The following is a 14,109-nucleotide window of genomic DNA, read 5'->3' on the forward strand; positions in this document are numbered from 1 at the left end:
TGCTGCGCACTTCAACTTCACAATGTTCGCCGCCTGTGTGCAAATTGTTGAAATCACGTCGACTCGAGTGAGCGGCTTCAAAACGACTGAAATGACGATTAATATCGTAACGTCTCTCAGCATTCTGACGGTAAAATTCCCTTTGCTCAGCATTACGATAACTTGTTTCTCGCTGCTCCTGTTCTCTCAGCTGCTGTGCTTGGCGTTCGCTCTCTCGTCGCTCGTTATCCCGCAGTTCAGCTTCCCGTTTTTCCCGTTCACGGCGCTCAGCGTCCCTCTCGTCGCGCACTGCACGTAACTCAGCTTCTAACTTAGCGCTGCGCTCACCTTGTTGTTGCAACTCCAGGCGCATCTCCGCAAGCTGCGCCACAAGGCGCTCCAACACCACCGGCAGCGGTGATTCGGGCGTCTCGGGAATGTCTTCGGCTTCTTCGCCAGGTCCCCTGCGAGAATTCGTCTTGGGAGGCATATTGTATTACAATCTATGCGCCCAAAAAAGAAAATTAAACAAAGCAACCGTACGTGCTTAAACAAGAGGCTAAACAAACCGTAACTACCCGAAGCAGAAGATTCACTTAGCAACACTTACAACGAATAATGTTAACTGCGAAACCACGTTAAAATCGATACATTACATCAGTAACACGAATAAGCGACTAACAACATCGCCAAACAACTGCATTAAACAATCATGAAAAGCATCCCCAATACAAAATAATCAACGTGAACACTAATAAAAAGGGCGCCCAGCTTGTACGTAATTACAACGAGGTAGTTTTCTCAAAGGGTGACCTGTGGTAGCGCGAGCATCACTCATTAACTGGGGCAAGAAGTTATGCCAACTACTTTATTTAACTTTAGTACGTTAGATTATTATTTAAACTATGGTGGATAGGATGGATATTCCTAAGGCATAAAATAAGAAACAGACATTTAAAACATACGCTTTATTTAAAAAGACATGATAAAACACGAAGCAATAAAAAAAACCGTTCACGTTACCATAAAAATCATGAATGACAACAAGGTATCCAGCCTAAACTTTTTGATTACTGAATCCTAAAAATCCTCACTTGTACTTAACTTAGGCGACCGGAGGTTGAGGTGGGCCGATTCACAGTGGGGTTTTTGTTTTTACTAACAACCGGTTTGCGACAATCAACAGAGTCCAGAGCGGCGCTTTCTAAACAAAGGTAGGCTGCAGAATCCCCTGTGGGAAACTAGCGCTGGCTACTTATGTGAGTGTGGGGATTGTTGGTACTTAGAATTAGAATTAGGGGATGCGCACTGGACATTTTAAATACGATATGATATACTGTAAATCAGAATTTTGCACCTAGATCGTGGACAGATAAATGGAAATGAAATAGAATTTACGATAGATAATGAAATAGAATTTAATAAAATATGGGGGTTTCGGCAACTTTTCTGTTTGTGTATATGGCACCAGGCATCCTTTAATATATCTCGGTGGCGCCAAACGTTCGAATGCCGCTCAGATGGTCATTTGACGTGGAGGCTGCAATCCAGGTCACTACAACCACCCGCGGGGTCAGGAGTCCGAAGCTGCCTCGATGTGACTGCTCCAGGCGACAGCTTCAGGTGCAATTCCCTCCTCTCGTGATCCAAGGCCCATCGTTGGTTGCGCGTTCGATGTTCTGGCGGGGACCACGGGCGTCGAGCGGGAATGTCACAAGGCAGCGGAGGACGTCCACATGCAACTAACGTCCTCGTAATTGTTCTCTTGCATTTGTACACAGACAGGACCTGCGGAAAGTACAAGCGATAGATATTCTAGGACATGGCAGAAATCAAAAGGTCAAGTCAGGGGATACAATGCGCAATACATGAATAATATGATAACTGGAACAGACGACCTGGAAGAACATTCACCATAAAACGATTACCATAAAAGGCCATTCATTCAGTAATACTTTAATTCAGCATTCAGGATTCAGGCAATGCTAATTCTGAAAAATAAAAAGACAAAAGTAAAATATAATGAAATACAATATACAATAAAATACAATACAAAATACAATACAATATGAATGTTATGTACCGTACACTTCAATGAAAGTGTACTACCCTGGCAACACAAAACTTAATTATCTTAGCCTTCTGTTGCACAAGCAGCTAATAAGGCAACACCAAAGGGAATCTGGAGTGGGTCATCTGGGTCAGCATCCTCAGCATCAACAGCATGATGAGGGAGCTGTAATTCTGATGTCTGAAAGTATGGTTTAAGATAGTTCACATGCACTTTTCTCTCTTTTCCTGTACCATATAAATTTTTCACAAGATACACTACAGGACCAATTTTCTTAATTATCCTCGCAGGACTAGACCATCTCGGAGACGATGCATTTGCCCGTTTATACACTTTGGTTAAGACAAGAGAACCTTCTTTAAAAGCAACATTTTTTCTAACACGTTTGTTATAATCCCTCGTCCAAGCTGCTCTGACTTTACTCGAAGCTTCCTGTGCAGCATCCCAAGCAAGCTGCAATCTTTCTCTGAGAACAGATGGTTCAGTTTCATCGTATATTGGCCGTTCTGTAATTCGTATGGGAAAATCAACCTGATGACCAAGGAAGAGATGTATAGGCTGATCCATAACGGACCGGTGAATTGAGGTGTTCAGAGCAAATCTCACCTGAGGCAATACTTCATCCCAAAAATGAGGTTCCCTAGCACACAAACTGACAAGTGCATCCTTCACTACTCGGTTTGTTCTTTCAACAATACCATTGCTTTGCGGCATGTAAGGGACAGTCAACTTAAATGTAACATGAACTTCCTCTAAAACAGCTGCAAGTAAATCATTTTTAAACTCAGCACCTCCATCAGATTGCAGTTCAAGTGGCGGCCCATAAACAGTTATGAAGTTGTCAATGATTGCTTGAACAATGGTCTTCGCCCTTTTGTTATACAATAGAATTAGCTCTACAAAGCGAGATAAATGATCAACAAGAACGAGCACATACGTATTTCCTGTTGGTGTTGTAGGTAGAGTGATAAGGTCTGCAGAAACGTGCTCAAGAGGTCTTGACACGACTGGAGCAGATGCAAGAGGCGCATTCATGGAAGCATGCCCTTTTCTCTGTTGACATTCCTCACACTCCTTGACGTGTTTCTTAGCATAAGCAAGCATGTTTTGGAAGAAGAATAACTGTTTAGCTTTATTGAAAGTTCTAAAAACTCCAGGGTGAGCAGCAAGTGGTGAAGCATGAGCAAGATGCATGGCAGATCTTCCCAGATGCTGGGGCACAACGACACGACGAAGACTACGATCTGGCATCTCTCTCAGATGATAGAGTACACTGTTAGCCAATTCAAATTTTGAAATGGAAGCTGGTAACTTTACTGCCGGTAAAGATCCTCCCTCTAGATATTTGATTACTTCAGCCCATACAGGATCTTTTTCTTGCTCTGCACGAAGAACCTCTGGATCATTAGACTCAATGGCTGCTCTTGAAACCATATCAGGGACGTGGTGAGCAGCCCTTTGGCGATATTTTATTTCATAATCATAATGCTGTAGATCAACACTCCTATCTAGACATCTGCCTACTTTTGGTTTTTCTAGAGAACACATAAGTAACTGGTTTATGATCTGTATAGATGGTGAACTTCTTCCCATATACATATGGATCAAAAGCTCGAACTGATTCAACCACTGCCAATGCTTCACTATCAGTGGCACTGTAGCGAACTTCAGCACCTCTCATTTTCCTACTGGAATAAGCTATAGCATGTGGAACACTTTCACAGTCTCTCTGCATAAGACATGCACCAATTGCGACCTTAGAAGCATCAACATGAATTTCAAATGGATGGCTGTAGTCAGGATTACGTAGCACAGGTGCAGATACAAGAGCAGACTTAGGTTCTTCAAAGGCTTTTTGACTTGAATTAGACCAAGAAAATTTGATGTTCTTACGAGTCAGGTTAGTGAGTGGAGCGGCAATCTTTGCAAAGTTAGAAATATGACGTCGAAAAAATCCAGCAGCCTCTAAAAATCGTCTAACTTCCTTAGCATCTATGGGTCTAGACATCTCACTAATTGCTCGAACTTTTTCGGGGTCAGGTGCGATACCATCCTGTGAACAAACAAAACCTAAAAATTTAAATTCCCGAACTGTTATCTGGCACTTAGAGGGATTAAGTCGAAGTCCAGCATTATGTACCAACTCCAGAGTCTCTTGAAGATGAACAAGGTGTTCATTCATATTATCACTGAAAACTACAATATCATCAAGGTATGCTGCAGTATGACGCCCTAGTACTGAAGATAACACCATGTTAATTGTTCTCTGAAATGTCTGAGGAGCAGTCCGCAATCCATAAGGCATTCTCCGAAACTGCCAAACACGGGCACCGTCGCTAAACGCCGTCTTGGGTCGATCAGCCTCCTCAACAGGTATCGCCCAACATGCACTACGTGCATCTAAAGAAGTAAAGATTTTAGAGTCACTTAGATCATCGAGCATTTGTTGAATAGGTTGAAGTGGATATGAGTGCATTAAGTGCATTAATTGTACTAAAATCAACACAGAATCTCACAGAACCATCGGGTTTCCGAACAAGCACTACAGGTGAGAGCCAAGGACTGGTGGAAGGCTCTATGACACCTGCAGAAGCCATTGAATCACACTGCTCCCTAATTATTTGGCGACTGGTATGAGGAAGTCTCCATTGGCGAGTTACTGTTGGTACTGCATTTCCTGTAGCTATACGATGAGTAACACTTGGCACTGTGCCTACCTCCATTGTGTCTTGACTGAAGAGCGTTGGAAACTTACTCAGCAATCCCTTAACACAAGTTCGGTCATTACCTTTCAGGTGACTTAGCGATGGCAAGATCTCTTCATTTGCACTGACGGGTGCTGGCAAATTGGTAAGGGTTGTTGATGTGGTGAGAGAAAACACGGCTTTGGCCGCTGACGACTCAGATGGGTCATCAAAAGTCAAGTCATCGAAAATATGAAACTCGTCGGGCTTATATCCAAAGTCCATTTCACCATAAAAATGATCGAAATCATCATTAAAGTCGAGCGTATGATCCTCTTCAATCTCTGAACCAAGCGTACTACCAGATTCAACATGTTCAGCAAATCCCTCAGCAACAACGGATCTTTCAAATTTTTCACCCAAAAACGCAGTATATTCCGACGCCGCATGTGATGTGATGGTGTTAGATTCACACGAAGTTCCTGCGACTGCAACATCTGCATCCGCAATTTGATGATTGTCCTCTTCAACAACATCATGAAGTACAGCAAGCAAGGTTCCACAGCGCAAGCGTATACGATGTGGACCAAAATTAACTGCCCATACTGACACAAATCCATCTTGAGGTGAAACAAGAGAACGAGGTATGGTGACAGCATCGGTAGCAGATAAAATTAACACATTTTTCGATTTCTCGAGTGATGACGGTACTCGTATAGACACGAAAACACCTGAGTGTGGAGGAATGTTCATTGTTAGAGGAGCATGAGCTTTTATCACCTCATCAGTTGGAAGTTGAAGTTCTTTAATAGCAGTGACTGCAACATGAGATGGAGTGTGATGCCTGATAACGCGAACCTGCAATCCATGGTGGTCGGTGAATACTACCGGGAAGCGAATACCATTAAGTATTAAATAAGCCTTGCGAGGAGAGAGACTGGCAACGAATTTAAAGTTAAGCCTGCGTAATAAATCCATCCCTATCAGAACGTTACCTGGAAAATTAATATTCTCTACAATGCATACACGATGAGAAACTGATTTGTCAGCAGAAAGTTCAAACCGAATGTCATGCTCTGAAATAACCTGAAGGTCTGTCCCAGTCACTCCTGAAAGTTGTCGTCGAGCTTCATGATAGTGTTTCAGAGGGATCTTTGCCTGTGTATAAGACTTAATCAGAGTGGCCTCAATCCCAGTATCAAGCAAACACCAAGAATTTACCCCATTAATATTGATCTGCACCATCGGTCGTCCTCGTCCACTGTCTTTGATTGGTGTTACCTGGATCTTTGTTGCATTCGGCTGTTTTGTTTCGTTCCGGGCTTCGGCTGCCTTGTTCGTTATTACGAAAGGGACAGTTTTTCCTGACATGTCCTCTCCCCTTGCAAGACCAACATTCACTTCCTTGTGGTTTTACCTTGCAGTCTCGTGTGAGGTGTCCTGTACGTTTGTGGTAAGCACAGTAAGGCTCATCACTTCGGCTGGAAGCAGCTACATGGAAAAGGCGACGGCTCTTCTTGGTAATGTCGATCTTGATTGTTGTCCGAGGAATATGCAACAAATCGCTGAGATGGTCTCGGGGGTCGTGCATGTTGACGAGCAGTCCAGCATCGTTGAGCGGCAGCAACTAAATCTTCTACGAAATCTTGATCTCTGATAGAAACTGCTACCTGCAACCAAGATGGAAGCCCTTGCAGAAATGTACGACGGACGAGTTCTTCTGTCGGCCCTAACGAACGAGCATAATCACGTGCCCCTGCAAGAACAGCTCCTTGAACCTCCTGGTAGAGATCTTGAGGTGACTGATGATCCTTCAGCCTCTTCTTGGAGAGTAAGGAAAGAAACTCGGCAGCACTGGCGGTACCCCCAAACTTCCGTTTGATTGTAGCCCTAAAATATGACCAAGACGTGATGTCATCAAATATTTCCTAGTTAATAATAAGTTCGGCATCACCTGAGCATCGCGTGCGTGCAGCAGTGATTCGTCCTGCATCCTTGTTCGGTCGCGCCAACAATTCGATCTGCCGCAGCCAGGTGTTCACTTCATTATTTCGTTGCAGAGGAAGAGACGCAGGTGTTTTTGCAGAGAACATCGGGATCGGTTCCTGGCGCTCAGAGATGACAATCGGCTGTACAGAAGTCGGTTCAGATTGTTCACGCAAAAACATACTTCGAGGAGATGGCGTAGGTGGTGTAGCACGACGATTGTGATTGTTGCAGTTGATTACTGTAGAGTCTATGCTGCGCACTTCAACTTCACAATGTTCGCCGCCTGTGTGCAAATTGTTGAAATCACGTCGACTCGAGTGAGCGGCTTCAAAACGACTGAAATGACGATTAATATCGTAACGTCTCTCAGCATTCTGATGGTAAAATTCCCTTTGCTCAGCATTACGATAACTTGTTTCTCGCTGCTCCTGTTCTCTCAGCTGCTGTGCTTGGCGTTTGCTCTCTCGTCGCTCGTTATCCCGCAGTTCAGCTTCCCGTTTTTCCCGTTCACGGCGCTCAGCGTCCCTCTCGTCGCGCACTGCACGTAACTCAGCTTCTAACTTAACGCTGCGCTCACCTTGTTGTTGCAACTCCAGGCGCATCTCCGCAAGCTGCGCCACAAGGCGCTCCAACACCACCGGCAGCGGTGATTCGGGCGTCTCGGGAATGTCTTCGGCTTCTTCGCCAGGTCCCCTGCGAGAATTCGTCTTGGGAGGCATATTGTATTACAATCTATGCGCCAAAAAAAGAAAATTAAACAAAGCAACAGTACGTGCTTAAACAAGAGGCTAAACAAACCGTAACTACCCGAAGCAGAAGATTCACTTAGCAACACTTACAACGAATTATGTTAACTGCGAAACCACGTTAAAATCGATACATTACATCAGTAACACGAATAAGCGACTAACAACATCGCCAAACAACTGCATTAAACAATCATGAAAAGCATCACCAATACAAAATAATAATCAAGTGAACACTAATAAACAACCATACGAATATAGCTCACGTAATTTGCAAGCAACCAAAAGCAAACAAGAAAAACTGTTACAGTAATGAAATATATTTACATAACGTTAACACATAAATTAAAATAAATGGGATCTGCATTAAGCCTGCTCTTAATGACAACAACTGCGGGTATAATTCTCACGCAAAATAAACCGCTCTGGATACTGCGAACTTAAATTACAAGACAAACAAAAACCGCTCTTACGACTCCCCAAGCTAGCCACCAAATTATGCTGTAGCGTCTCACTAACAAGGGCGCCCAGCTTGTACGTAGTTACAACGAGGTAGATTTCTCAAAGCGTGACCTGTGGTAGCGCGAGCATCACTCATTAACTGGGGCAAGCAGTTATGCCAACTACTTTATTTAACTTTAGTACGTTAGATTATTATTTAAACTATGGTGGATAGGATGGATATTCCTAAGGCATAAAATAAGAAATAGACATTTAAAACATACGCTTTATTTAAAAAGACATGATAAAACACGAAGCAATAAAAAAACCGTCCATGTTACCATACAAATCATGAATGACAACAAGGTATCCAGCCTAAACTTTTGATTACTGAATCCTAAAAACCCTCACTTGTACTTAACTTAGGCGACCGGAGGTTGAGGTGGGCCGATTCACAGTGGGGTTTTTGTTTTCACAAACAACCGGTTTGCGACAATCAACAGAGTCCAGAACGGCGCTTTCTAAACAAAGGTAGGCTGCAGAATCCCCTGTGGGAAACTAGCGCTGGCTACTTACGTGAGTGTGGGGATTGTTGGTACTTAGAATTAGAATTAGGGGATGCGCACTGGACATTTTAAATACGATATGATATACTGTAAATCGGAATTTTGCACCTAGATCGTGGACAGATAAATGGAAATGAAATAGAATTTACGATAGATAATGAAATAGAATTTAATAGAATATGGGGGTTTCGGCACCTCTTCTGTTTGTGTATACGGCACCAGGCATCCTTTAATATATCTCGGTGGCGCCAAACGTTCGAATGCAGCTGAGATAGTCATTTGACGTGGAGGCTGCAATCCAGGTCACTACAGTGGTAACATGAAATATTTTAGGCCAAAGTCACATTGAATATCATTATACATTTCAAAACCCTAGTTTTTAATGTGTATGTATATATGTGTGTGTCTATATATATATGTATATATATTTATATATATACTTTTATATATATATTTATATATATACTTATATATATATATACATATTTATATATATACATATATATACATATGTATGTATATATATATATATATATATTCATATATATATAATTATATATATATATATATATATATATATATTTATCATCATCATCGTCATTATTACTGTTTATTACATTCTTATTATTATGATTTTATTAATATCATTATTATTATCATTATCATTTTTTTATTATTATAATTATTTTTAATATCACTGTTATTATTATTACTGTTATTATCATCATTATCATTATCATTATCTTTATCATTTTTATCATTATTATTATTATTATCATTAATATTATTGTCACTATTATGCATCATTATTTCTTATCATCATTATAATTATCCGTATCATTGTCACTGTTGTTGTTTTGTTATCACTGTTATTATTAGTACATTACTATTACTATTATTATCGTAATTATTATCATTCCTATTTTTATTATCATCATTACCATTAATGTTATCATCATTGATATTATTCTTATTATCATCATTATTGTAATCAATACTATTTTTATTATTATCATTATTATTTTCATTGCCATGGCAATAATAATAATGGTGATACTATTGACATTTATATCACTACTAATAGTAACAATAATAATGCTCCTGCTGCTGCTGATCATGATGATAATTATGGCATTGATAATTGTTATAATCATAATAATAGTAATGATGATAATAATATTAATGATGATAAAGTCAATGGTAATCATATTACAATTCTGTTTATTCCCAGTATTGTAGGAGCAGACAAGGAGTCTCTTAATCTGAATGCAAGATGTATCTTTTGCCTGTAATGATATTTGATGTGACTTTGACCTTAAATTCAATTCGTTTTAGTGTAAAAGAGGGTGTCAGCTGACAACAGGACTATTAACGAATAACATTAAAGAAACAAGCGCGTGAATATTATATTACGAACCTATGATACTCGTATTCTAATTATATTAGTATCATTATTATTATTTCTATTATAATCATAATTGTTATTATTATCATTATTGTTGTTATCTTTGTCGTGGTTTGTTTATTTCATCATTAATTCCATTATCCTTAATATCATTATCATTATTATCATTATTATCATTATCATAAATATTGTTATTTTTATCATTATCATTACTATCATTATTCACCGAGGAAGGTACACTGCACTGAAATAGTTAGACCGTCAGTTTATGCATTTATCATTTATACAACAATCCAAAGGGGGTGTGGGTGCTGAGAAGGTAGGTAGGAGGGGAAGGGGGAGAAGAAAGTGGCAAGAGGAGAGGCAGGTATGAAAGGGAAAAAGAGGGGATATGAAGGATAAGGGGAAACCGAGGAGGAAGGGAGGAGGGTATCAAAGAGAACGAGGGGGTCAGAGAAGGAGAGGAGAGAATGAGGAAGTGAATGAGGTGCGGGAATACGAGGACTTAGAGGAAATGCCTCTATCTTATAAAATGCATAACTCTCTGGTATACTTATATGAAATATTTGTCTTACTTCATAGAATTCGAGGATATCTGTCTTATTTTATAAAATTCTGAAATATCTGTTTTATTTTACAGAGTTGTTGACTATCTCTTATTTGTTTTATTTCATTGTATTATAAAATCTATACTAGAAACTGACTGAAAGAAAAATGGATAACATAAAGGAAATGAATCTGCAAATAACATAATTTTTAACTCTTTATTTTTGTTGTTATTATAAACATGATTATCATAACTGTTATTTTTGAAATCATTATGATTATTATTCTCATTACTATTATTATTATTGTTGTTGTTGTTGTTATAATGATCATCATCATTTTTATTATTGTTATTATTATATTTACTGATATTTGTGGGTATTTTAAAGGGTGGGCTGATATTATGTTATTATTGATATCAATTTCATAATCATTACTATTATTGTTGTCATTGTTATTTCTGTTATTATCATTATTCCTATAATTATCATTATCATTATCATTATTATTATTAGCATTATTAGTATTAGTCTTATTTTTATTATCATCGTTCTTGTTATCATTATCAATTTTACTCTTATATATGTTACTTTTATGGTCATCATCAATATCATTATCATACTATTGTTATTGTTATTATTATTATCATTATCAATACTATTATTATTATCATTATTATTTTTTCATTGTTATCATCAATACAGTTATAATAATAATAATTATTATAATTATCATTATCATTATTATCATCATTATTAACATTATCATTACTATCATCATTATCATCATTATTACTACTATCGTTATCATTATTATGATTGATGTTATCATTATTATTATTAGTAGTAGTATCATTATTATTAAAATTATTGATATCATCATCATCATCATTATCAACTTTGTTATTATTATTATTATTATCACAATTATTAATATTATCATTCTTATTATTATCATTACCATTGTTTTATTATTTATATTTTTATCATCATTATCATTATCATTATTATTATTAACATCATTATTAGTATTATCATTGTTATTATTATAATTATTATTATCATTAGTATTATTATTATTATCATCATTATTATCATTATTATTGTTATTATCATTATTACTGGTAAAATCATGATTATTATCATTAGCCTTATTACTATGAATATTATCATTATCAATATTAGTAATATAGTAATCCTCATATTTATAATTATTTATATCAATATCAATATAATTATTATTGTCATTATTATATACATTGTGTTTATTTGCTCTCATTTTCATTATTATAATTATATTTTTTATTATTATTGTTACCTTGTTACTATTACTGTTATCATAATTATCATCATGACTATCATTACAATTATTATTATTATTATTATCATTATCATGATTATTCCTGTTGATAGTTTTGTTGTTTCTGTTACTGTTATTATCATTATCACTGTTATTATTTTCATTATATTCCCTATTACTCTTCATATCATTATCAATATTGTTATAATTACCATTATCATTTTTATCATTATCATTACTATTGCTACTGTTATTGTTACCAAAGATAGTAGCAGTACTATTGTTGAAACTTGATACGTAAATCATGGTTAGTAATCATATTGCTCCATTCCCCAATTCACTTACTGAGCATGTAATGGAATCACAAGACTATTCAGCTACAGAAAATTATGCATGATGTTCCGAACCTTCTTACTTTCGCAACCCCGGCTAACTACATATTTCTAGGCTATCAAAAGCAAATTTAGTAATACTTGGTTACCAAAGTGTAATACAATGTTCCCCGGAGACATGGCTTTATCGTACATTATTAATATGAACACTGATGAACGCCTAACAAATCGAACCACCGGTTGGAAACCACTGGTGTAAACATGTGAACTATCCGTTATTCTCTTCTGATGGAAAGCATGTTTTAACTTATTAATCTAGGAGAGAGAGAAAGAGAGAGATAGAGAGATATAGAGATAGAGATATAGAGAGATAGAGAGATAGAGATAGATAGATAGATAGAGAGAGAGAGAGAGAGAGAGAGAGAGAGAGAGAGAGAGAGAGAGAGAGAGAGAGAGAGAGAGAGAGAGAGATGGGACGAGAGGCAGAATTTTAGGATACAGCATGTTCTTTTAAACGCAGGTAGGGAACAAGCGCTGCCCATTCCTACACATTATTAGTCACTATATTACAATTGACAGCTTTGGTAATGAAGAATGCTTTGATGGACCTGTTTAGTAGGTAGTGTCTAAATATAGAAATTGTGTATGTGTATCAATAATGCTTCTCTTATGGCGAGTCCAAGCAACATAAACTTTTACAAACAATAGACACAGATATCATAAAATGTAAACATAAAATAAACGCATTCAAAATAATGAACATTCTGCAGCATTCTGTGTAAAACAAAAACACCTCTCTCCATTTCCGCCCGGGAAGCAGATCATGAAACCAAGAAACGCAGCATCTCTCTCTCCATTTTACCCACCTTCCTGCCTAGTTATCAACGTGAGAATCTCCCAAGGAATACTTCCGATCACGCTGTTCCCGTGTGTCGCTTGAGGAGACGGGAGAGCGAATCGTCCAGCCACTTGCACGACTCCAGACGCAGTGCCCCAGGATGAACAGCAGTAACCAGACACCAGCTGCCTGCGAGGTGACTGCCTTCATTGCGGGATGGAAAACGGGCGCGCTGGTGGTGGAGGTTGTCACGTCTGTCTTCGGCGTCGTAGGTCAGTATTTATTCTGGCCTTGGTGTCAGTATTGTCTTTATCAGGATAATGATACAGTAATAATTATGTTGATAATGTTGTTGAGGTCATGATGATGATGATGATGATGATGATGATAATGATGATGATGATGATGATGATGATGATGATGATGATGATGATGATGATGATGATGATGATGATGATGATGATGATGATGATGATGATGATTATTATATTGCTAATGATAATAATTTCTATAACAGTAATAACTATTATTATAATAATGGTAAGGATGATGATGATAGTAATAATAATAATAATAATAATCGATACTGATTCGACATTTAAACAGTGCACTGATTAAAACTGTAAAGATATCTGGACCAAGTAGAATTGCCAAAACCCACCAAAAAGTTTATTAGTGTATTTTATGTTATTTTATTAGGCATGTCAGTTGAGCAAATTTTAGTATTAAAATTGATAGAGTAAATTGTGATAGTTATTTACAAAAAGGTTTGCTTGTTTAAATGTTCACACTTCAATGAGGGGAAAGGGTGTAAGCAGGGATATCGTCATCGTTATTCAGACAAGTCGTTGAGTGCTGCGTGTTATAAAAGCTTGTTTTAACTGGAAATTAAAGGTTTTTATGTTTTATAAGTGAATTACCATAAGTGTTGAAACCAAACTAATTAAATTCTGTTAACTAACATATGCGTTGATTTATTGATTAATTATTTAAGATTATTTGCCATGGCAACAGCTAAGGTCATTAGCGCCGAATACCTTCTGGAATTAAAATGTTAAATATTTGAAATAATAAAAATGTATAAATAAGTAAAGAAAAGGAAAAGGAAAAACATATAATGATATATATAACAAATATGCTCGAGTTATAGGATTACTGCAAAAATATATGTAATTATATTTTGTTTAAAATATTAGTCTCTCTTGGGAAACTA

This window comes from Penaeus chinensis, chromosome 5 (assembly GCF_019202785.1).
Source record: "Penaeus chinensis breed Huanghai No. 1 chromosome 5, ASM1920278v2, whole genome shotgun sequence".
In the NCBI taxonomy this organism is placed as follows: domain Eukaryota; kingdom Metazoa; phylum Arthropoda; class Malacostraca; order Decapoda; family Penaeidae; genus Penaeus; species Penaeus chinensis.